Raw genomic sequence first — 26,104 nt, forward strand, 5'->3', positions numbered from 1 at the left:
ATACAGAGACCACCCTGCCGGGTGCCTAGCTTGGAAATTAAATATTCAAGCTAAGAATTTTCTGAGAGCGCTAAGGGATTTAGATGCACCCTTTGCATTAATTTTAATGGACGATACACTTAAATTACTTGCTGTGCTTGGGAAAGTCTCAGCCTGAGGTTTTATTTATTATTTATTGAATATTCCCTGAATAAACAGAACTTATTAGCACAAAGATGATCTGGCAGGAAGAACAATCTTAAAAGGTACCCTATTATTCATGCAATTATACTGCATCACTCATTCTTTTTTATTATTGTTTGTAGTACTGTAGCACCTTGAGCCCCACAGCAGAGATGAAGATCTCTCCAATTCAGCTTCTGTTTGAACACACATTAGGAGCCAAACCCCATCCTAAGAGCCTCCAATTTAAATGGATAAGGCAAAATAAACTGTGAGAGAAGCAAGTGTGGAGAGAAAAAGTGTGCTTGCCCAAGGTCATACAACAGCCTGTTGGTAGAAGCAGCCCTAAAACCCAGGTATCTTGAACTCTTTGGCCAGTTAGACCCCACTGATCCTCTTCTTCCTCAAACAGCACAGCATGCTGTGCTAATCCCTGCTCTCTGATACTTATCTGATGGGTTTCTAGTAAAATTACTCTCCTTTTTGGCTCCTCTGCAAACTTATTTCCAACCTATCAGTTTCATTTTGACAGTCCTAACATTACGGGGGAGGAAACATATATATATGTTCACAAGACAGAACTCCAGTGTTATTGGATTTCCTTAACTGGACCCAAGAAAACATAGTGCAGCTTGATGCTTTTATAAATCATAAATATTTAGCAACCTCTGCAAAGAACCATGCACAGAATGAAAGCCCAAAATACAGCATAACACATACAAAAATTATATACAATTTGGATCCAGTTAGCGATTTAATTGCTTCATTGTCACTTGTGATGTTGATGCATTGAGACTAGGTGTCACCTCTGCCTTCTTCATAAAACTGTGGTCATTCTTAGATCATCCCTGTACAAACAATATTGTACTCAATCAGGCAATGAAATTCTTGGGGGAGAGACCATTAACCGAGGCAGGAGGAATTGTTCCCTATGTTCTCTTATGGGGCAGTCAGGAAAGAAAAATAGTCATTCCTGAGGCTCTTGCATACTGGTTCCTACCAAGAGAGTCTTAACCCCTTTACGGCTACGTGGATATATGCCGTATGTCAAGGTTTACTGCACCTCCGCTGCTCTGTGCAGAATATGTGCCCTGCCACGGTGTTGGCCTCTTTTTGCAAATGGAGCCCTGCTGAGGATGGGGAGGCTTGTCTCGTCTCGCCTCGCCTCTCATTGCACCGCCGGACGCAGGCTTCATTCCCTTCCCACGTAGCTGAGCGACACAGCAATTCGTCACATCCCCCTGTTTCATATACATTTCAGCAGGAGGTCACAGGCTGGGCACATCTGCAAGCACAACTTGTGTAAAGAGGAGAGCCAAAAAGCAGGCTTGGTGCATCTAAGCATGCAGGAACTTTTTTCTCATTTACTTGTATTTATTTCTTCTGAATTCAACAGTGGAAATTTGACTGTATTCACACAGTGATATGCTTCAGTAGGATGGTTATTTAGCTGTTGATATGTCAACTGAATGATGTTACCACATGGGTCAGGAGCCTTGTGCACCTCTTATGTAAAGATGAGTGTTCTCTTCTGCACAACAGCCCTGTAAAATAAAGGTTGCACGTGAGCTTTTACTTACTCGTTGGATAATGTGACCCAGGAAATAGAGGTGATCTAATCTCTCTATTTAGTTTCTGATTTGACACTAGTCTTCCCAAAGTCCCCAATTTTCTATGAGCTCTGTGAGAGTTTTTCTCCTGGTCACAAAAGAAATCTATACTTGGGGTGAGCTGTGTATTACCTACCAAGTCAGCACAATGCTTTTTAGCCCACCCTTTTGCTAAAGGATTAGAAAGGACATGTTCAAAGCCCTCCATCAGCCAGCTTGGGGTATACTGTTTTCACGGCTTTGTTGTGCATTCTGATTTTATCCATTAGGAACCATGAATAATTGCCTGCTGGAGAGGGCAGATGTAATTCTTTTCACATCCTCATGCCAGAGACAAGTGCACATCAACAATTTTGTTATTTTGTATTGCCTTGTCTGCAGATTTTGGCTGGGTGGTTGAACACGTTAATTCTTTGCATATCTTGGCTACAAACAGCTTTTTGCATGTAAGTGTGCCAGTATCAGATTTGGGACCTGAAATTCTTTGTTCTGTAAACACTTTCCAACCCACCCTCATGCTTGAATACACCCTTGTTTACATTTGCTGTGAGCATGTTGCATCTCTAAAGGGGTGAAATGGGTGAGATGCAGGTCTCATCTTGGATGTTTATTTCTGGGAAGACAATGCATGCTTACTTTCTTTTAATTTTAAGACAGGAGGATGATTTAGAAAAAGACTATTTATACATCAGTGTGGAATTGCATGGGCTGAGGAGTTAGGTAAAAAAGCTGGAAGAGAAGGCAGGAGAAAAAACATTGTTAGTGGAAAAGGTAGCTTAAAAAGGCAAAGGCCAAGGATCTTCCACCCCTTGGCAATGCAGAGTGGAACCTGCTAAGCTCTTTCTGAAGCCCCTTTTGTTTTTAGCAATAAATGGGTGCATTTGAGCTGACCTCTAATGTCTCTACCCTGGAAGAGACACAAGAGGATAGGGTGCCATTTCTTTTCCTGAAGACACTTGGAAATGTCAGTGCTGCACTGCAGAAACTTAATAATATATTTCCAAAGATCAGTCACTGAGACCTCATTAAAGTCACTCTTTCCCAGGTCTCCACCCCATTTTCTATCAAACAGTTATTCCTTGAATTGAACGATTAATAAGTAATGGCTGGGTCTGTACTGATCTTGTAATACCCTGTAAACTTTTAAAGACTATTTCGATATATATTTCAACAGGCCCATCTGGGAGAAGGTTTAGTCTTGCAGAAAGACAGCCTTTTGATGTGACCAGAGTCTCATCATCAGACAATTAAATCAGGTCACCAATGGCAAACAGGAAAAAGATAGGGACTGAAGAAAGTAATAATAGATCAAATCAACTGAATTTGATGTGGGCCCTTTGCAGGACAGTTGCTGGGTGAAAGGGGGTTCTCGCCCCTACAGACCCCAGAAATTTAGCAGAACCGTGTTTTAAAAAACCTTCAGTACCCACCCCTGCTCCACCTCAGAGACATGCAGAAACAATTCAGAACAGATGCTTTCTGAAAGGGGGAAGTCCATGAGCTAAATACTCACAACTGTTATTCTGCCTTATCCTGCACTGTCCCAGCAATAGCAGGGATAACCTGAAAACCAAAGATGCAGCTGAAGAGGAGGACTCCCACCCTCCTCTTCACCTTTCCCTCTAGCCTATGGCTCAGGGGCAGCCTGGCTTTTAGCTCTGCTGCCAATCCCCCTGCTTGGTGACTCCAATGATGCACAAAAGCAGCCCCTAACCCTTAAATTCCCAAGTTCACTTACATTGCTTTTCCCAGTTACCCAGAGTAAGTTCCCATTCCTCCCAGGGATGTTTCCATTCCCCAACACTGTGGCTGAACCCCAAAACACCTGCCAGTGATAGCTGTGCCTCTTCCAGGTCAGACTAGGGGACACTGAGGAAGGAAGACTGAACCAAAGCATCCTGCATGAACCTACTGCCTTAGCAGCATTTCTGCCCAGATTTACACAGGGAAAGATACAAAATAATTACATTAATAGGCCTGCTGAATTTGTTCCTCTCTGAACAACAGGGAACCATCGGCATGAGGAACCAATTTTTCTGACTGTCAGTTTTTTGGTTATCCCCAGGAAGCACCCATGTCACAGGGATAATCTCTGTCCCTTGGTAAGAGAATAATGTTCGGTGTCATTTCTCTCACATGCCCTGCAGGAAGCAAAAGCAGGATTTGACTCTGATAAAAGGCTCAAATGACCCTTGTAAAAGCAAGAAAGCATGCTAGCCTTCACAGTAACAGACAGATGGATAAAGCACATGTCAATACACCATGTCCATGTATTTCACTATTTCTCTCTGACTTACAAATCACTTTTCAGGTAGTCTCAGCACTCTGGTATAGGGCAGAAATCACAGCGGGGTCATATAAGCTGCCAATTACAAAACCCCTCTGAACTCCTGGGAGAAAAAACTTCCTTCTTTTAAAATGTGCATGCTCAGAGTGCCCTGGGTGGAAGTCCTGTTTCACTTCACTGCTCTGCAGTACACAGGAGGCAAAATACTGCTTTGTGTGAAAAGTTTATTTTAGAGAATGTGTGTACAGGGGGATGACAATCCCCATATACTCTGTTTTTGAAAATTAACCTGTCCTGGTTTGTGTGTGCATGTGTTTGCTGCTTCTGCCTTTTAAATGGAACAGAGAGGTGTCTGTGCTTAATCCAAATGTCACATCAAGTCTGACAGCAGGAGGCACATTTCAGTAATAAAGGAGCCAAAATAAATGGAGTTCTAGGGAGAACAGCCTGAGATTCGGGTGGAAGTGGGACAAGGCTCACTGCTGGGATGGCTGGCCCACAGCATAAATTATGAAAGCGGTGCTTTTTCTCTATCATGCAATAGATCCTTCATCCCATCTATTGTGTCCATTGTTGTTCTCTTTATATCTAGTCTTGCCCTATATTTTTTCCCTTTTTCTCAAGCCCTACTAGAAAAAAAAAAATAGCAATTTTATAAGGGAAGGGAATGTATGACAGCTCCACTCCAACCATTATCTCCCAAAATAAATTAGAAAAAAATCCCTCCCTTCTGTCACACAGCAACTTCCAAACTGTTACTAACAGCGAAGTCCATAAATCATGCCTAAATTGCCTATCAGGCCACAGCTGGGCTTTTATCTACAAAATAAAGTAGGGCAAATATATAAGGTCTATAAAGTTTAAGAACGTACTATTTACCATTGGTAATTAAAACCCAAGTGCTCTACAATAGGCACGATGTTACAGTGGACTCGAAGCTGATGTAAACGGGCACAGCTCCATTAGCCACAACGAGGCATATCGCATTAATTTTCGCTGAAGATTTGTTCCTCACACATCTTATTTTGCAACCAAAAGACCAGGTGGTGCTTTCCTTACTTGCATTCTATAATCCCAAATTGATTTCAGTGGGACTATTTGAGTTGGAAGGTACTACTCAGCTTGAGCAGGGACGGTTGTACTTGGCCTTTTGTGTGCAATAGATATCTTTTTTTAAAGCCTATAAAAACAGACATTTTCTTTACATACTCTTTTCAAGGACTATAATGTAAGTAGTTATAATGTTTCACATCATTTGCCTTTCTCTTATTTTACTGGTAATGACAACAGATGGAAATAGGCCTAATCACGGAATGAGCTGGTTTCCTCAGGCATTCACACCAACGAAGGGGTTAAGACAACAGTGATCCCTGCCCCTTCCTGGGACACATAGCGTGCTAATGTCAGATTTCTGAAGTCACACTACCCCGTCAGCTCTCAGTCAGGCAGGTGGTGAGTGAAAAGTTCTTCAAGGATGGTGTTATGTACCCTTCATGAATTATGCATCTTAAACAAACTTACATGATCTGAAGCACTCAAGTGGAAGCCTTTTAGCTAGAAGCAGGCCACTGGAGAGCTTAGCTACAGATCTCCGATAATGGTTTAAAATAGCTTCCTGTAGTATGTCTGCTCTCGTTCTCTCTTTGACTCAGTGGCCCATGCTTTGCTTCAGCTGCTTGCTTCAGCTGCAATGGAGCTTCTGAAATCCCTGTAGGAAAAGCCCATCTTAAAACACCTTCAATGGTTAAAAAGGCTATGCTTCTTTCTTGCTTTGTCTTTTGATGGGCTTGGGGGGAGGTGCTGCCTTGGTTTGGTTTTGTTTTGAAAGAGGGAGAAGGAGAGGCAGAAATTCTGCCAAGGTCACTGTTTTTTTCCCCTTTCATGAAAAGATAATGAAAGTTGTTTTAATATTTGCTTTCAGTGAAAGGGAATTTTGCTGTACCTTCATTGCAGCTATGAGCTGGTTAAAGAAATGTATGAGTCGCTGTGTCACCTAATCAGACTGTGAGAATATTACCTGGCATTACTTAATTGTTTCCTCTTCCAAGTACATTACTTGGGTACAAGATAGAGCATTTCATTTCTGATCCTCTGATGTTAATCTGGTGGGAAGATGGGTGGACTCTCTACTTGCACTCCACAGATCATGGTTTTTCAGCATCTGAAGTTCCTCAAGCAGAGAGAAAAATTAACTTTTATTTATTTCATTTAATTTCTTTAGTCTGTGCAGACATGCTGGAAGAAGGGTGTATTCTCTAGACACTGTGGTTACATTATGGAGACACCACTAAACTTGCACTGGATAGGGCTTTATTCCACTAAAAGGTCCCTCAGCCTGATATAAGGCATTTCAGACAGAGCAGTAGCATACGAAGGGGGACATACAACATAACAGCTTACTAGAGTCTGATTTCAGGAGCACCAGTCACTTGAGATTTAAGCTGTGTTGGTGGTGTTAATACATCTGGGTTCTCCTTTGGTTTTTATGTATTTGTCCCTCTGTGCAAAGAACGGCAATGCCTATTAACCAAGGATTTAACCAAGCTTGCCCTGATCCTACGCAACCACAGGCAATGGGAACTTTGCTACTGATTTCTTTGAGGACAGAGCAAACCCATCCTCATTAACCCCACAGGGGCAACATTACAGCTGCTGCCCCCAGACGAAGCCTGAGGTGCGCTGTACATCCTCCTTATGAGTTAGATAATGGAGATCTGGAGAGCAACTTGTAACCTGACCAATCCCGAGAGACCAGATCACCCTGCTCCTGACCAATCCCGAGAGGCCAGATCACCCGGCTCCTGACCAATCCCAAGAGGCCAGATCACCCTGTTCCTGACCAATCCCATGTGGCCAAATCACCCCACTCATGACTGGTCAGCTCCTGACCACCCTTTGCTATTTAAAGGCTGAAAAGTGATGTGGTCACCTTTTCTTTGCTGTCAGGTGCCTCCTCTGGCCTGGTGTCTATGTCTCTTGCTTGTCTTCTGGCCCCGCTGTTTCTGCATGACAGAGCAAGAGACACACTTGGGAGATGCAACTTCTAATGTAAAAGGTCAGATTTAAAGTTGGTTTAATAGTGCTGTGATTGAAGTTACTTGGGTGCCACATGGCTTTCAGTTGTGGGCAATCAGTAATCCTTGAGAGATGGTTTACTTGTAGGAGCAACCTTGTGGGGGCCATGAGGGAGTAACGACTGCAAGCTGGAGATGCAAGGCTTTGTGGAAACAGCATTGCATGTGTATGGAAATAGTTATATTGTTCAGAATAATTTTATTCTTGCATCAGTACATTTGGGGAACTGGTGTCAAACTTTTTTGCAGACTTTTGAAGCAGCATATTTTCATCTTGTCAAGCATTTTGTCAACAAAATCTTCATGGGGTATTTTGAAACTAACATGCAGTTTAAAAAAATCTCTTTCAAACTAGTGTTATTTTTTTAATTTTTTTTTTTGTAAAACCACAGAGGGAAAATAATGCATTTTCTTTAATGGTTTGTTGCGGGGTGTGGTAATGGGGTCTTTCCATGTTTCATCCTATGTCAAAGATACAGCCTGTTTAAGTCTACCAAAAAAAACAAGAAGGAAGAAAAAATCTGAGATGCCTCAGTGCGAAAAGAAAGAAATGCTTCATTAAAGTTTGCAAAAAAATTGTTAAACATTAGAAAATACTGGATTTTTTTAATGACAGTTTGTAGGGAATTAGTCTGGTGAGGTGCCCTGTACCAGGACTTCAGAATGAACAAGCAAGGTTTGTGAACTCCTGTAAGAAAGGCTTGTGTTTGTGAAACCTGCCGAAGAATGTGGGTTTGTGTGTGAGTTTCTGCCTCCCGTATCCCACATCTGAGCGCCTGGGTCAGCACTGCGGGGACAGCTCGGTGGAGCGAGGCAGCTAAAAAAAATGATATGACTGTCTTCTGAGGTGAGCTCTGCTTAGGTGATTTGTTTCAAAGGGTGCTGCTATAGCTGAGCAATTTTAAGGTTCTGGTTTGAGAAACAAAGGGTTTTGGAAAACAAAATTCACTTCTCGTGATGCAAAATTGCTGGACTGGATTTGTGGTCTTTCCTCTTCATCCTCAAGATGAAGTAGTACTCAGGTAATGAAGACTGCGCTTAAAAACTCACATTTCCTATCAGAATAACAACTCATTCCCTGCCTGCACACAGGTTACCAGACCTATTTTTGTCTTTAGAGTTTGTGTAGTCATAAAAATTCTTTTTCCCTTCAGGTAAAGATTTCTTGGAGTCAAGTTTCTTGTGGGTGCCACACCCCTAAATGTGATCGGGATTGCTGTGTTTTTGGTGGAATTAGCTTTTTTTATTACTGCGGTTTTGATTGAAGGACAAAAAGATTTTTTTTAAAATGTTTGAGTGTGGCAAGTGGCTGAGGAAATGTATCCTTTCACTAGCTTAACTGTATAACCAGCCTCTGCAAATATATTTCTGGAAATACAGCTTAATGTGAAACTTCAACAGCTTGAGCAAAAGTGAATGATACAGAGAGAATTCAGGTTACAAGCATCTAGATGCACCACTTTCCTCCATATTTCTAAAACAAATTTGAGAGAGTCTAGCTGGCCAAGCAAGGGTTTAATTGCTAATGTGTCCTCAAGAGCTAGCTTTTATTGAGTGCAAATGTATAAAAAAAACCCCACAAACACACACACACAGAAGAACAAAGGAGCTCAGCTTGACCCTGCAAGATCCCCTTTAATCATTACTTTGATCGGCCTTTTCCCCACCAGAGCTCCCTGAGCAGTGGAAAACATCTCCCTGGCACGCAAGCAGGCTCCTTTTGGGCTGGAGCACAGCAATCCGCTAGACACCCAGCAGAGCAGCGTGTTCTCGGGGGCTCGGACTGCACCAGCTCTGCCCTTTGCTCACCTTTAGTGCCGTTTCTAGACATTCTCCTCCTCAGACAAGGACATTAAATCTACAAAATCTGTATAAAACAAAACAAGCTGGCTAATGGGCCTGTGAGTAAAGTCCAGAGACCTTCTGAAAATAGAATTTGAAATTCTGATTCTCTTAGCTGTAGCTGTAACAAAAATAAGAAACTTGGAAAGCAATTACTGCAACCATTTAAGAGTGTCCGTAACCTGACCAGTCCTTGCCTCCTTTGAGACCAGTTTGCTCCCCACATTATGGCATAGCATGCTTACTTGAGGAAGGGGGAGAGGAAGAAATGGCAGCGGTTTTCTCTGAGTGTAAATTGGCTTTGATTTCCTTCACTGACTTCCCCACTGTTCACAGTTGTTCTGCTATGACATTTTGCCTTGGAAGTTGTTCATATCTGCTTAGCGCTGGATACTTATTGAAAGGTTAAAGTAATTTCTCCAGCTGTACTTTGACCAAATTCTGTTTGGAGACTCCATGAGCCAGACTGTGGCCAGAGCCTTTGGTAGGAAGCTTGTACCCAGGTGGGAACTTCAGAAGCTGATGGCTTTGAGACTAGAATTTGACCTTTTAGCTGAGCACATTGCGTTCATTCTTATTTTATCCTATTCTTTCTTCCAGAGCCAGTTATGGTGACATTAGAAAGCCAACCTACAGCTAAGTCATCACAGTAAATAAAGGGAAATTGTAATTATATAATGAAATTAAGTCCCAGTCCCTAGTTACCTGGTTAATCCTATGGAATAGTGTGGGTCTGTTCCTCCTGTCTCCCTTGGACATTACTGAGAGTAAGCCTGCAATATTTTTCTGAGCATTTAATTAGGTAATTTCTTTCAGATAAAATTCTCATTTTAAACCTGTTTTGTAGGGTAAGTTAAAAAAACCAAACCTCTACAGTGTACCCATAAGACCAAAAAATGATCCTTCATGGTAACAAAACCATTCAAGTGAATTTTTAAACATGTATAATGTCCTTGATCTAACTTAAAGGCACTCGGTCAAACCATTGCAAAAACATCATTTAAAACCAACTTAGTGAACAGCATTAAATCTCTGAAAAGACAATTTTATACAGAATTCAAATGGATTTAACTGAGCTTAATTTAATTTGGAAAAAAAAATTTCAAATTATTGCTCTTTTAGTCATGAATAACCATACCTACAGAAAGGTAAATATGATTCAACTAACTCGTTTTACACCAGTGTCTAGTTTCAATTTGGACACATTTCCCTAGTTTTGCTATGTAGACAAGTTCTACGCCAAGGTAAACTTAGAATAAATCAAAAGTTATTCCAAGATTTCAAGATTCAGCAAGACAAATGCACAGTTGACCTGACCAAGTGTTGGCTTTTGCATGGAGCAGGAGGTTGCTCTGAATGACCTTAAAAATCTATCCTTCTCCAAATTATTGATGTGCAACAGTGTAACGGAGCACACTGTGCTAGCTGCCCTCACTGTTAACTTACTTTGAGCCAAATTTTTGTGATGGGGCTCTTTAAATATTTAATAAAAGTACTGCTATATTTTTCAAGCTTCCAAATGATTTCTTTTAAATATAGAGTTGAAAAACAGATAATTATGGGGGCAAAGTGGCATTCTATAGTATGATGATAGTATCTCAGCTAGAGTTTATAAAGCCTTGAACTTTGTTTTAAATTTAAGCAAATTTAAATTGTCAGAATAAATCTGCTTCATTATGTATAGGGATAGCATTAAGGCCTTTGGTTTGTTTGGCATATTCAAATAAAACTGGAAAAACATATTGATAAGAAGTTTAAAATGCTCTGGGGATAACACAGAGTCCATTTAAATCAATAGGAAAAAAGTCGCAAGATCTATTTTTTAGAGGTTTTGGATTTACAAGAACCCTTAGGGAAGAAATTCTGGTAGCACTTGTGTTGCTGAATTACACAGGCGCTTTATAAATCTCACCCTTTATCTCCAGCAAAGTCTCACAAATGCAGGCTGCTGGGTTTGATTTACTCAGACTGGCAGGGTTTTACGTGGCTTTTCAGAAAGGCATTTACTAGGGAAGGGGCTGAGCCCTCCCCCGCATTTCACAAGGTCTCCTGAAAGATGATGACTTTAAGTTGCTGCTTCTCAGCCAGGCCGCCTTCATATCCTCTGTCTAAAGGCTTTATGCCTCTTCAGCGTAACACCTGCTTACCTTTAGCAGTCAGTAAAATGATTTTGATTACTTTGAGGTAAAACCCTGGTTCCTATTCACATGAACACAGAGATGTCCTTTGGTGTCAGCCCAGGCCAACTGTCATCTCCACAGAGACCCTACACTGCCTTCAAACTCTCCAGTGCCACAGGACTGGCTAGCTAAATGTGAAATTATTTTGGTCACAAAGCTGAACAAAAAGTCATTAGTGTTTCACTGAAATACTTCGGATGATCTTGAGAAAAATAATCAGGTTGACTTTAATGTTCTTGAACCCTGTCTGCAAAATGCTTTGAGTTCAAGTGTCACCTATTGGTTAGAATAAAAAAGCATAAGGGAAAAAAAAAAAAAAAGAACAAGGAAATAATTTGTTTAGAAATGATAGATGACATTGTTCATCCGTCTGCTCCTGTGACTCTGCAGCTAGCTGCAATAACCAGTTTGGGACCACACGAGTGCTTGCTGGGGGTGCACAACACAGGAATTGAAGTAACCAGAACAAACTTTCTGTCGTAACCTTCTCTCCCATCCTGTAACCAGGACAACTTCTGGTTTGCAACCTCTGTGAAATGATCTCTCTAAAACACTGCATGGAACAACTAACCCAGAAACCTTTACTCTACTGAAAATCACCTTTATGTGTATCTTCAGAGGATTTAGCTCAATTAGAACCAAGTCTTTCCCAATCTTCCCCTAGAAATACTGTTAAATCATGGCTGACCTGACTGAAATAGGACAACAGATTTTTACCAGCTGAGAAATTTTTAGGTTGAGGAGAAATCTGTACTTATAATAGTCTTCCCAACAGACTTCATTTATTCCTGTCAGGGCATACAGCACCCATTTTTAGATGCATTGAGCTGATTGTCTATTTTTTAATTGCATCAGTAATATTTTATATGTGCTGAAGTGGTATTAAAATTTTAATAATTTCAGCAAGCTAATAATTTATTTTCTACCTGGCAGACAGACAGTCTTTCCTGCATGAGAGTAGACAAGACGAGTAAGAGGTGGTGTATTAGATGTACTTTAAGAGTAAAGCACCTTCTGCAGTCCTGCAGGGTGAAGAACAGACACTTTGATGTAGTTGTTGCGGTGTATTGATCCTATTAACATTATCTTGTGGTAAAATCAATGCTGGAGTTTTAGTCTTGCAGGAGACATGTAAATGAGAGGATGAAAAAACATGCCAAGGCAAATGGTTTCCTGATGGAAAGAAAGATATGAAAAGAAATAATGGGAGGAAGGTGTGTTAAGCAAAGATAGTACTCAGAGACAGGAGAGTGAGTGCGGGACCTTGCCAAAAGTCATCCTCAGTGTCTGATGCAGAATGTGGTCTCCTGAAAAATCTCTTCACTAGCTGGGACGTCACCTTGGAAGGCACAAAGTGCTGACAGCTCCTGTTACTTGGACAAACCCTGGCCATATGTGGTCTCAGATCCTGCACAAATGGGGCCTTTCTGCAAGTCTTGCATGGGTTCACGCAGGGTCCGGCCAGGCCAGGAACACAACAGCAGCCCATCCTGCCACCAGTAATTCAAAACTAAATACACGTGGTTGTCACGTGTCTGTAGTGCCTTAACCAGCTCACTAGTCCATTAGGTGTGTTTTTCCACTTCAGTTTCTTTACATGCTTAGCTAGAGGACCAGGCTGTCACCCTAAGCTCCTCTCCTGCACATGCAGCCCCACATTTAGGGTGGCCTTAGCCCAGATTTGATGGCAAGAGGAGAAGGGGAGGCTTCTCAACCAGCTGTCTTGGCTTGGATGTACACCTTGCAACTGAAATGAGCTGTGTGCCTCTCTGTCCTGTGTTTGGCTGCAGCCACAGAGTATTGGGAAAACCCAAAGGTATTGAACAGAAGAGACAGTAACATGGAAGGAAAAATATTAGGGAAACCTCGCACTTCTTTTGAAGTGTTTTAAAGGATTTTTAGAATCTGATTTTCAAGTAACTGAAACCAGCTCTAAGGCATTCACTCAAATCACAGAATTAACTTGGAATTAAATAGTTCTCATTCTTCCCCATTGCAATTACAGATATATATTTTCTTTTAATCTGACCAATTCTTTCAAATCAACAGGAATTTGTGCAGTCATTTAGCAGAAGGAAGGTGAATTTTTAAACAGAACTACGTAGGATGTACTGAAGAAATGAAACTCAGCTCAATGTGTAGGTTTCACTGGATGCTGAAACCTGCAGGTAGCTCTAATAGCATCTTTACCCTTGTGCATTGCTGCAGTAGGGCAACATCACTCAGAGATATCAATGAAGGCTCAGGTCTGTAGGCAGCAATGCACCCAAGCCGACAGGGCCAAAATAAATCTGTGTTCTGCTATAGCTGGTCTGAACATAATGAAACATCGATGTCTTCTAGATTTATTTGAAGAGAATGCTGATTTCTTTCTTTCAGAAGTTCAGGGAATTTGTTCTTCTTGCACCAAGAAGTCCACCTTTATAACAATGTGCTCTTAATGATCAATTAGAGAATCTCCAAGCCACATTCCATATCACAGAATGACAAATTAGAAGTTTTCTGTGAGGTCATTTTCCCCCTGTGTTACACTAAATTAGCATGGCTTCATTTGCTGGGTGGATTTATCAGGGAAGCTGTCTGTGCATGAGTGAATGTATAGCTATATTGTTGTTTTTAAAGTTCACTTGATCTGTAAAATATGAACTCATCTAGTTCTCTGCTCTACCAGTTCAGCCAGGGTATTAATAAATATAAATAACATTTTTGGTAGAAATGTCAGTGAGGACATGTAATTGGTACATTAAATCCTGATCCCCCCAAAATCCTCTCATTAATACTTAACAAACCATCACCAAAAAAAGAACCAAGGAAGAGGAGAGCGGCTGTACTGGGTATGTGCCCTGTGCCTGGCAGCAACCAGCTGCAAATGGTGCAGGGCACAGGGCAGGTCTAGGTGGCTGTTCTCTGATGCTTGGCCCATCCCTGTATTAGGGGCTTCACCAAACTGGCATCTGAACTCTTAGAAAACCCTCCTATCAGTGAGTGACTCTTCCCTGTTCCCTTTTTGAACCAAATCATATTTTTGACCTTTACAATACCTTTTTGGCAGGAACTTTTTCAGAGATATTGTTTGAGATTATACTTCCCTGGGCTTGTTTCATACCTGCTCCCTGGTGCGCTCATTGGCTTCTCGAGAGCTCCTGCTTTTATGAGAAATAGGGAAAAACTGCTTCCTCTTTAGCTTCAATCCATTAACCATTGTAGATCTAGTGTCCCCTCCATCAGTTATTTTATTTTTAATTTTAGATATGTAAATAATACTATTGGCCTTTGCATACCTAAAATTAATCATGTTGTAAAGTGCTTGCCGGAGCGGGGGCTGAGGCTTTTGCACCAGTTAGCTTTCTGCTCACTGTTAGGCAGAGAAGAACTTGGATGCGTGGGTGTAGCGCTACATGCTCCCTTCTCCCTACAAAAACAAAGTGCTGCCCGGTGAGGGATCCCTCGTGCTGAGCTTGTGCATACAGCTCCTGGAGGTGCTGCTGGCCCCCAGTGCCTGTGTGTAGGACCTGGAGCTGCAACCAGTGGAGCAAGACACTGGGTGCATCTAGGGTCCTGTCTGACCCTTCAGCACTGCAGTGGGTCTGGCAGTGATCTTTCTGTATAGAGTAAGGGGAGCAGCATGATCGGCCTGGGGGGATCCTGGTGGTGCCCTGAGCCACCGAGTGCGGGGAACAGAGGTCACTGGAACAGGGCACAGTGCCTTGCACTGTATCTGCTTGGCCCTGATGAGCAGCTCCTCGGCTGTGCCTTGGCTCACAGCATAGGTAAAGGCAAGGCAGGAAGGGTTTGGGCTCAGTCCTGGAGCAAACCTTGTTCACTCTGTCCTCTGGAATTGTGTTCAGGTAGGATGAGGCCATAGGCACATCTCTGTTACAGCATCTTTCCAGTGGGGGGGGGAAAAAAAACCAAACCCTGTAGTTCACAAAAAACCTACGATGACTAAACAAATAGATCAAGACTCATTAATAACTACAGAATCCATTGCCAGTTTAACATGAGGAGCAATTTAATTGGGACCTAGACTGCTTTGTGTAGCTTCGTTAACGTAATTGAGTAATGCATATTGATTTTTCATGGGGCTCAAATCTTTCTTTTTCTTCATCTCATATAAGAAAGCCTGTTAAGGAATTATTAATCACATTATAATTGCTTTAAGATCTATGTCGTAATTAAAACTATAAATTCTTTATTACATCTTTATTTTAATTAGACATCCAGAAAGACAATAATTTTTACAAGAAAACTCGTACAATAAAATTACCCCACTTAGCAATGCTTCAAAGAGCCTGTGCTTAGGACACACAGATTCCAATAGGACTTCCTAAATGAAGACGTGCGTGATTCTAGTCATAATCAGAATTAAAGATGTCCTCTGCATGTAATTAAGTAATTTGACAATAAGATCTTCCCTATGCAACAAAACTAGGTTCATCCACAGGAGTAAGACTTGACACAAAAGAAAAACGCGAAAGTATTGACAATCTAGAATCCAAGAAGTATGTTCTGAAATTTCAAGTCTAATGAAAGGTTTAAAATAGAATCCTACTGTAATGAAAATAAGCTTATTATCATAACCACCTTCTGGTATTTTCTTTTGGGTGTCTGTTCCTGCTGTGACAGGTACTATTTTTCTGCCAGAGGAATTAATAAGAAGTATATTTCCTCTTCTATGTCGAAGGACCTGGTATTTCTCTCATTTAACCTACTGGGAAGCTATGTCCTGGAGAACAGAGTCTAGCCTATAGTTTGTGGGGGTGGCTTTTAGTTTTCTGAACTGTGAGTCCTATGGGTCTTTGTTACTAGAATTTGAAGATGCTTTAAAGACACAGTTTCACTTCTTTTTTTCTTTAAGATTAAATATTTTCTGTAATGTGAAATATTGTGCTTTGAAATGCTAGCTAATCCACAATCTGCTTGGTTTTAAGTCCAAAACTTTATCAGAAAGGTCAAAGGCTAGCTGACTCAGACTGAAACTTTTCTGAGTATCTAAGCATAATTGAGAGTTCAGTTTATCCCAGTTCAGGATAAAGTGTCTTGGAGTGCTCATAATTTTCACAGAGAAAACTCTGTAGATTCCCCACTTAAAGGTGGGATATGTGCCAGAAATGCTTATCATGATTCTGCAGACTGTTCTGGCAATGGATACTTGATTATGGCCATAGTCTCAATGCAGCCACGTTAGGAACCTGGATCCAAACCCCCATGCTTTTATCCATGTTTGTTTTGTGGGAGAATGTACCAATTCATTTCTCACTGCAAGGCAGATTTTAAACTGTGGCTGTGAGCAAAGCATCAGGTGTAAACTGCAGTGATATGCTTGTACCAGAAATGAATGCCTGTATCCCATTTTCCTTGAAGAATCTGCAGTGTGTCTCCTTTCAGATCCCAGAACACCACTTCAGAGTGATGTGTTGCTTTTTAGGCTGACAAGATCTGATTGAAAAGCCAGCTCATAGCCTAACAGTTGGTAAATGGTAGAAAGATAGGTTTATTTGCCACTAACTCCTATACTCATTGCCGAAGGAAGCTGGCACACAGCCAGTGCATTGCCTAGACACACCACTTGTCAGATAATGTCTTGATGGTCACTCAATGCTCACTCAAAATAGATAAAATAAGGTGTTGCTGGAGGGTTTGTTATAGTGCCCATTAGATTTGCATCTCTGGCTCAGCTGTGATCCTTACCTGTGCTAAGCAATGATAGTTCATCTGAGTGATATTGTAGATGTACCCACAGGCTGCAGACCCAAGCTGCTCTGATGTGAGCTGAAACTCAGAAAGAGGGACTTGCAAACATCCTGGTACTTTCTCTCCTCTCTTCTACTTTTTTTTTTTTCACCTGCCAGTCTTTTCCAGCATTTTTAATGGTTCTGTTCTTCTATGGTTATTGTTTTCATTTAACCTCTGCTTATTTATGGACTAAACTGCTGATGGTTTCAACATCTCCAAGGCATGGCAGATGCTGACACAATACATTAGTTCAGTGTTGAGATGCCTCATTCTCAAAGCATTGCCTCCACCTGAGACCTGAAACCAAACCCACTGGCCTGTTCTGGATCAGATCATGGGAAGCCTTTCCATTGGTTTCAGTAGGCTTTGAGTCGGGAGAACTTGACACAGTGGAGGAGACAAGTGAGCTAAGCATGAATGGAAATGTTTGAAAAACGTGGACATCTTTCCTAGAACAGTCTGCCTTGGCAATGCATAGCAGTTGGTCAAAAGGATGACAGTACCAGCTTTCATCTAAGTGAAAAACGAAATTATGGGGGTGGGGGGTGCAGGAAAACCTATGCTTGAGAGGCAGAGGGCTGTCTGCCACAGATAGATTAGTGAATAGATCAAACAGCATTGCCAGCCATGCACTCCTCTGCCTCAACAGTTTCACATATTCGGCAGTTTTGTGAAATGTATAAGATATCTGCCCTGTCTCCCACTTTAGAGAGTGAGATCATGATGGTCTTTTTCAAGCTTGAGTTCTGAGGCTTTGCTTTCCTGATCTGTCTTTGCTTAGCCTGAAGACTACTCAGCAGGTCTTCTGTGGGAATTAAGCAAGCAGACTACAAGGCTGGGAGTATGTTTGGAATACTTGAGTCGAGGCACTGAAGTAAGGAGTGAAGGGATGTGCGCCAGGGAGAGCTCAGCTGAAGCTGTATGCCCTTTGGTGAGGGAGGGTTAGCTGCATTTCTGCTTTTTCTGTTGCTATGTAGGTAGGCTGAAGTAGAGCAGAATATGGCATTGTTTGCAGCTTGACTGGGCCCCTCAAGCATGATCTAGCTTCAGGTATACTAGTAGGGCTATTGCAATGTAATAACCCGGGCTTACTAAGATATTTTTTCCCGAAAAACTGACAAAGAAGCCAGGATTTACCCTGGAGATTGCTAACAAGCAGAGCCAGAAGGCTGTGAGTGGAAAACACTAAATACCATTAATTTTTAGGTACATTAAAAGTTATTAAATAAATAATAGTTAATCTGTAGAGACCAAAGTACAGTAAGCCACTCAGGTGAATTAATGTGATCAGTGTCTCTGAAAAGCCTCCTCAAATGTGGGAAACTTTTAGACACTTCTATTACCAGAGCAGACATCTATTCAATCTTCTTGCTACCCAAACAGAAATCAAAACAATAAGTAGGTTTCCTATGATGTAGGAAACAACATTATTTAGCCTGTCAATACATTTCAGCAATAAATTAAAATAAATCAAAATCACTGGCTTTTGAGCTCCCCTAAATGCTTAAGACCTATGATTCATTTCATTGGAATCCCTGGATGTATATCATACTCAAAAGATTCAATATATTTCGTTAAGAATCAAGCAACAAACATTAAGCAATTATTTATTCAGGTATTTGTATGTATTTAGTATCCCTAGGTCACTGATCTTATAGATGTAATCTGTTCTTCCCTTTTGAGAAGCAAATAACCTTTTTTACTATTACATATGTCAGGAAACAGTTATTCTCAATTGCTCATGAATGTGACAGAGGGAGGGAGATACCACATGACACTGCTGAGCAGAAATATAAAAAAGGAAATGCATAATGAAATTGTGGAACTCGTGGCTTCAGGATGTTGCAGGACCAAGGGAATAAAAACAATGAGAAATTAATTGAAGAAAAGTCCATTGGAGGCCATTGGCCATTAAATGAATCTAGCTTTCAGATTTCTAGCAACTGGGGACATTGGATAATTCAAGACCAAACAGTCACTGTAAGAAATAGGACATCCGTTACCCGACATTTGGAGAGAGGATATTAGGCTACAAAGGGTCTCGCTCTGTTCTATGTTACAGGTTTTTAAACGATAGGAGAAATAAATGAGAAACATAAATGATTACTTGTATACAACCATTTACACCCAGAAGATTCACTAACCATCCTTGTGGGTCCATCTGTGGACAGGATTGCAGCTCTTCCACGTGCGGGTGCTGCTGAGAAGCCCCCCTGCGGGCACCCACCTCGGGGGCTGGGCTGGGGCAGCGAGCAGTGCCGGCTCAGCCCTGCTTCTGCTCAGGGCATCCCAACACGCAGGGCTTGCCAGTTGCTCCAGCTTCCAAATGTGCTCGTTCTGGTGCCAGCTCTAATCAGTTTCATAAAAAGTTCCTGTAAATGAGCAGCAAAGCAAGAAATGTCCGGAGCAATAACTCTGATTTAAGCATGACCAGCAGAACAGGGAACAGCAAACTCAGCCACACGTCCATGTCCTGTTCAGCACAATCAGTGAAGAGCATAGTCTTTTTTTTTTTCTTTTTTCCCCCCCCTTACCTCCTGACTCTGCTATGGGGGGTGGGTGTAGAGCTTTAAGAAAATCATAGAATCATTTAGGTTGGAAAAGACCTTTAAGATCATTGAGTCCAACTGTTAACCCAGGACTGCCAAGTCCACCACTAACCCATGTCCCTAAACACTGCATCTATGTGTTTCTTAAACACTTCCAGGGATGGGTGATACTGAGGCTATTTTTTGATACTATCCAATTTGAAGCGTTCATGGCATGAAACTTCATGTTTATGTTCCTTCTCCTAAGCAGTTCCCCAGCTCTGGATCCATGTGGTGACTCCAGTGTCCCAAATCCACCCTGCTTGCCCCCAGCCTTGGTGGATCTGTAAAGATACAGTCTTTCCGCAGCTGCATCCATCTCTCCTTTGATCCTGTAGAGCTGATCCTCTAAACTGGGTAACTTCAGGCCAGCCCCACCCCACCGTGCATGTAGATTTGAGTGATATAAAACACATCTTTGCATTCCCACAGGGTTACACTGGCTTCCAAACGCCTGACCTGGCGCACATTCCAAAACACCTCTTCTCACCACCTCTTTTCTTCAAGCAGGAGATACCTCCCTTCGTTATTATAGCTGAGTAAGCCTATAGTCTATGGGGACGTGAACCAGGTACTTGCCTGTATTTCTTGGGGACAGTGTGACAGGGCTGCAGAAAGAATAGGCTAAAGACATTTTTCCTCTGTTACAGTTCTTGTCTGCACTATGGATCTTTATAGCACAATCCCCACTTGTTCTGCATTCAAAATCTCTCCACAGATGTGGACGCAAATTCCACACATTAGTGCACCGATAGGTATTTAATATGAACAGAGAAAACCAAGTGAAGATTGAAATCTTCAATCCTTTAGACATCCATATAAGCAGTGAATCTGCTGTTACAAATGTCTGTTGACAGTGCAGCTGAACTTCAGGTTCATAGCAGTAAAAAGGCAGGAATTTTATTGTTTCTGTGGTCTGGGGACACCCTGAAGGCTGCTTGTGGTGGCACAGCTTGGCTAATATGGGTTAGAAAAAAAACGGGAAGCCTGTGCTTAGGTCCTGCCTGCCAGCCCTGGGATGGGGATACAGGCAGATTTTGATACCAGTTGCTTACATAGGGTAACTGGAGATAATTTTACCTGCCCACTGATTGTGCTGAGCTCTGATGATGGAAGACAACCAGTGTGGTAACTAGCAATTAAATTTTATGGAAATGTGTTTTCTACTCCCATGCTATTGAGAGCCAAATTGTACCAGAGAGCTTTACACCTGCCCTCCTCAACTGCGACATCTGTGCCTCTCTCTCCCAACCCCTACCTGGCAGTGCGCTTGTTTCTTGACCTGCTATCTGACCAGAGACAGAATCTGCCCCTTGTTCTCTGGCTGCCCCTCCTGTGAGAGCAGCCCAGGGGTGAGCCTTGCTTTGGTGGTACCTTGAGGGCTGCCAGGCTGCCCTGGGCTCCCTGACATAAACACAGGAGTTGCTGCAGTGCTGGGGGCTGAGCATCCAGGTACCTGCAGGGAAGGCTGTTAGCCAGTGGGACCAATCTGTGCTGCCTCCTGGGACTGGAAGAGCTACTTTAGAACTGAAACCCCAGAAGCAAGCATCTTGGTTGTGGCTGAGTCCTCAGCTATTGATTTTGTTGGACTTGAGACCCAGAACCAACCTCCAGCTCTACCACAGCTGAGGATGGACTGTTTTGCGGAGCCTGTGCCATAGCCAAATTAATAACACCCAGTAAAGGTAAAAAGGAGAGGCAGCTACAGTGCAGAAAGTGTTTTGTCCATCAATTACCCCCAATTCTTCATCCAGAAAGATTAAAGGCTGTTTGTTTGCAGTTATGTGTAATGTCATGCTCTGTTTGTCATTTTATTAGCTCTCCTGGGATCGTAAGACATGCATAAATGCTGCAGTGTCACCTTTCAGAAAACAGCCTACTAAAACTAATTAATAGTGCACCCTAGTTAACACATGCAAACTTGGCATTATTAGTCTAATTAAAAGGATTTTAGCAATCTGACCTCCGTTCTCTCTCCCCCTCACAGATTCCAACATATGCAAGACAAGTAAATTAAAACCATTAATCACCATTGGTGCAAATGATATAGGTGCCCGTAACATGGGCTCATCTCTGAAAAGAGACTCTAACAGGCCTCATTATGTTTAATTTCACTCCTTAGCAAAGGATAATAAATACAAATTGTAACATCACAATAAAATATTTAATTATTCACGAGTTTGGTAAGAAACGTAATTAGCTTACTGGTATGTGTCTTCATTTGGGTAATAATGGATCCAATTTAGAAGCTTAACCCTTTCTGGATAAAGGTTGAAAGTGAGAGTTTTTCTGGGATTTTATTGCTTAAAACTAAAGAGAATGGGCCCATTTCATAGAATCATAGAATGGTTTAGAACATAGAACTTAAAGACCATCTAGTTCCATCGCCCTGCCGTGGGCAGGGACACCTTCCACCAGACCAGGCTGCTCCCAGCCCCGTCCAACCTGGCCTTGGGCACTGCCAGGGATGGGGCACCCACAGCTGCTCTGGGCAGCCTGTGCCAGCGCCTCGCCACCCTCACAGTAAAGAAATTCTTCCTAATACCTAATCTGAATCTGCCCTCTTTCATTTTAAAGCTGTTCCCCCCTTATCCTATCACTACATGCTGTGGTAAAAAGCCCCTCCCCAGTTTTCTTGGAGGTCCCTTTAGGTACTGGGAGGCTGCTTTAAGGTCTCCCTGAAGCCTTCTCTTCTCCAGGCTGAAAAACCCCAACTCCCTCAGCCTGTCTCCATGGGAGAGGCGCTCCAGCCCTCTGAGCATCTTCGTGGCCTCCTCTGGACTCGCTCCAACAGGTCCCTGTCGTCCTTACGTTGGGGGCCCCAGAGCTGGATGCAGCACTGCAGGTGGGGTCTCACGAGAGCAGAGAATCACCTCCCTTGACTTCTGCTTGTGCTTCTTTTGATGCAGCCCAGGATACCGTTGGCTTTCTGGGCTATGAGCACACGTTGCTGGGTTGTGTGGAGCTTCTTGTCAACCAATACCCCCAAGTGCTTCTCCTCAGAGCTGCTCTCAGTCCGTTCTCTGCCCAGCCTGTATTTGTGCTTGGGATTGCCCTGGCCCATGTGCAGGATCTTGCACTTGGTCCAGTTGAACTTCATGAGGTGTGCACGGGCCCGGCTCTCAAGCCTGTCAGTGTCTCTCAGGATGTCACCCCTTCCCTCCAGTGTGTTGACTGCTCCACACAGCTTGGTGTCGTTGGCAAACTTGCTGAAGGTGCGCTCGATCCCAATTTTGTCAGTGACAAAGACATTAAATAGTGCTGGTCCCAATCCCCACCCTGAGGAACGCCCCCTGTCACTGGTCTTCACTTGGACATCAAGCCATTGACCATAACTCTTTAAGTGTGACCATCCAGCCAATTCCTTATTCACCAAGTGGTCACTGCATCAAATCCATGTCTCTCCCATTTAGAGATAAGGGTGTTGTGCAGGACAGTGCCAAATGCATTGTACAAGTCCAGGTAGATAACATCAGTTCCACAATCTCTGTTACCTCCCATGGAGAAAGCTGCGTGGACATCGCAGCCCACAGGCCTAACAACGTGTACGTGGAGCTCTCCTGCCCGTGAACAGGCTTGGGCTGATCTCTTCTGTCTTGCAGAGGTAGGGGAAACAGAGGGCTGATGGTGTTTCCAGAGATGATACTACAGCAATCCCAAAGAACAAGATGTCAATATTTTAAGCTCAGTATTGGTGGATTTTTAATTTGCTGCATAAAGACTTTGCTTTGGGTTTTGTTTTGTAGCCGATTTGAAATTCAGGGTTTTCTGTTCAGCTGCATGAAAGATGAGTCACAGCTGGGGAAGACCTGCCAGAGCCTCACAAGCTGTTCAGGCTATGTCCCATTGGCACAGCGAAGAGGACTGAATGGGGAGCACGTTTACCCACCTCCCTCCAGCCCATCTACATCCCTGGACACAAGCCTGACCATAATAAAAATGTCCCAGGAGCTGCTGGCCCATGCGCCTGTGGCTTGCAGAAGCTGTGTGTCTGCAACCCCGGGGGTGCAGGAGTTAACCCAGTGCACTGCTTGGTGCAGGAGGCAATGGTGCCAGCAGTTTAGCGACTGCTGTTTGCTTTTATGGGATCCTAATTTTATTTATTTTATGTTCTCCTTATTGCACGTATTTAGGTAACAGATGTGTATGTTTTTTAATCTCTTCCTCATTACCCTATGAAATTGTAGCTGCATTTTGACAGCTTTCAGACAAAGATAAAAGAGGAGAGGAAAACTTCAAACACATGGAAATTTGCAGAGACCCTGAACTGATTCCTGGTGGGGAGATCACTGAACACGTAGTTAGAGGAATTAGGTAAGACTGGTGGCCTTTGAGTTCATGGTGTCTGAATGCAGATGTAAGGGAAAGCGTTGCTCAGCCAGCCATGATCCCAGCTTTCGATTATGTATCATACCGGAGCGAAGGGAGCTTAGGAGTGGATTAATGCTGTGAACAGATTAATTCAAAATTGTATTTCCAATGCACTTGCCATGCACTTCTGCACTGTAACCTTTGCTTAAGAAGGAAAAAAAAAAACCCTGAAACCAGGAAAACCTAGAATGTCTCAGTATCTGCATGATGCAAACAGTACAATTCAAACTTACTTTGTAAAGTAATTAACAGTGGGGAGATTAATTGGGTTGACAGAATATCATGTTTTACCACAAAGGGAACAAGAGCTTTGTGCCAAAATTAAGAACAAGGCACTGTATTTTTGCTTAGTTTTAATTATTTTGCATTATTTGCCGTACCTGTTCTACTTACCCTGTTATGATGTCCTTTTCACCATTTCCCATTTCTAAACAGATTTTCAAAGAATCCCCTAAAACATGAATTATATTGTCTTTCTGAAGAAGGCATTCAAATTAGTGCAAAAGATTGTGAATATAAATTTGCAATCAACATTATAAATGCAGTGCAAGTGTATTTCTTCCTCCACTAATTCTTCTGAGCAAGATTTAGTGTCTCGGTGAGTTGTTTTTTTTTTTAAAAAAATTAAATATAACATGAACTAGATAGTTGTTCACATGGAGCTAGAGCTGGAAAGGCTCATTAATCACTAGTTTAAATCCCAGAGTATCCAGTCATCCTAATTAATGATTCAGTGCTGAACTTTACTCCAGCAGTGGCAGCAGAGCCAAGCTATTACCCATCTCGGCTGATAGGGACCAAGCCAGTCGGTGGAAATGAAAGAGCCCTTTGGACTGGTGAGGCAGGGCTGCTGCCAGCTGGGCAGCTCCGTACCGACCCGTGCCCACCGCACGGGCAGTGCTGGTGGTCCCTGCCACCGACTGCAGGTGCCCCTGCCACTAATAGCCACGCGTGCAGCATTTGGCTGGCACAGGGCTCAAACCGTAACCCTGCAGGGCAGGCATGGGGTCAAGTACGGCAGGATAGCACTACAGCTTTTTGGGGTGAACTGGGTCCAGTCACTCCTCAAACAGCAGCGAGTTCCTTCATACGTGTTATGGTGGAGCAGGAGCTTTGAAGTGATCCTGCACTCTCAGCTAGGGTCAGCCGCAAGGCAGAAAGGTCTCCAGTGGGTGCTCCAGCACTAGGTAGGTAAAATGGAGTGTATTTACTGGGGATGGGTGTTTCTAGCCCCCTGGATTCCTGGTAAGCTGCTGGCTAGGGGACTCCCTTGGGAGGGGATGTGGGACCCCAGACAGGGGAGGATTTTGAAGCTGTGTTTATGCATGGTGCCTGAGATCTCCTCTGAATCCTTTCTGGGGCCATGATACTTCATGCACGGGAACAGAGCAGCTTTTTTTCAAGCCAGTGTATAATTAAAGGCTGTAGAATTGGAACTCATTCTGTAATAGGAAAATCATAAATCATAATCCTGTTATTCAAATGAATTTACCTGCTCTTTAGGGCTACATTAGTTCTGTATTTCATTTATCTGTGTTTCTAAGGCAAATAATTCACACAATTTCAGTGCTTTTTTTTTGCTGTAATGTTTAGTGTGTAAATGCTTTGCATTCCTCACAAATGCCAAGGAAAGGGTGTTGTCTTCTGGTTTAGTTGTAGAAGCTTTGTTTATTATATACCGGCAAGAAACTCCACTAGGCAAGTGTTTCATCGTGCTTAGAGAACAAGATACACACTCAGGCCCTACATTAGCAAAGCAACAAATTACAAACTCCTTTGCCTTCCTACAGTGCCGCTTGGAAGTTAATTAATTAGGTGGTATTGAAGGGTTGAACTTCACTGACTTTGGGGATAGTAAGGGATTTTTGTTTCTTTTCTGTTTCCTTACAGGAGAATGTTAGATTGAACATAGTCTTAGCACATGAAAAATCTGCGGAGAATGGCTTTTGCAGTTGCATCGTTGTTTTGGACTTAAAGTTTTTGTCAGCTGTTGTTATAATTAGCTTAAACACAAGAGCTCTTAGGGTTCTACTCGCCTAATTCTTAATGCAGAATCAGGGCCTTTGCAGCAGCAAATAATTTTTATTCTTGTTGATTTTTAGCCTGGCTAGTGGGAGCTGGGAAATTTTAGCATATGTAATTTGAATTATTTCATGAAACATTTAACAAGGGCCTATTTCATTCTTCACTAAGGCAAGTTGATATAAGAAGGATGATGTTATGGTTAATGTAAATCATAATTATAACCAGGTGC

This window comes from Falco naumanni, chromosome 4, assembly GCF_017639655.2.
Source record: "Falco naumanni isolate bFalNau1 chromosome 4, bFalNau1.pat, whole genome shotgun sequence".
NCBI lineage: Eukaryota > Metazoa > Chordata > Aves > Falconiformes > Falconidae > Falco > Falco naumanni.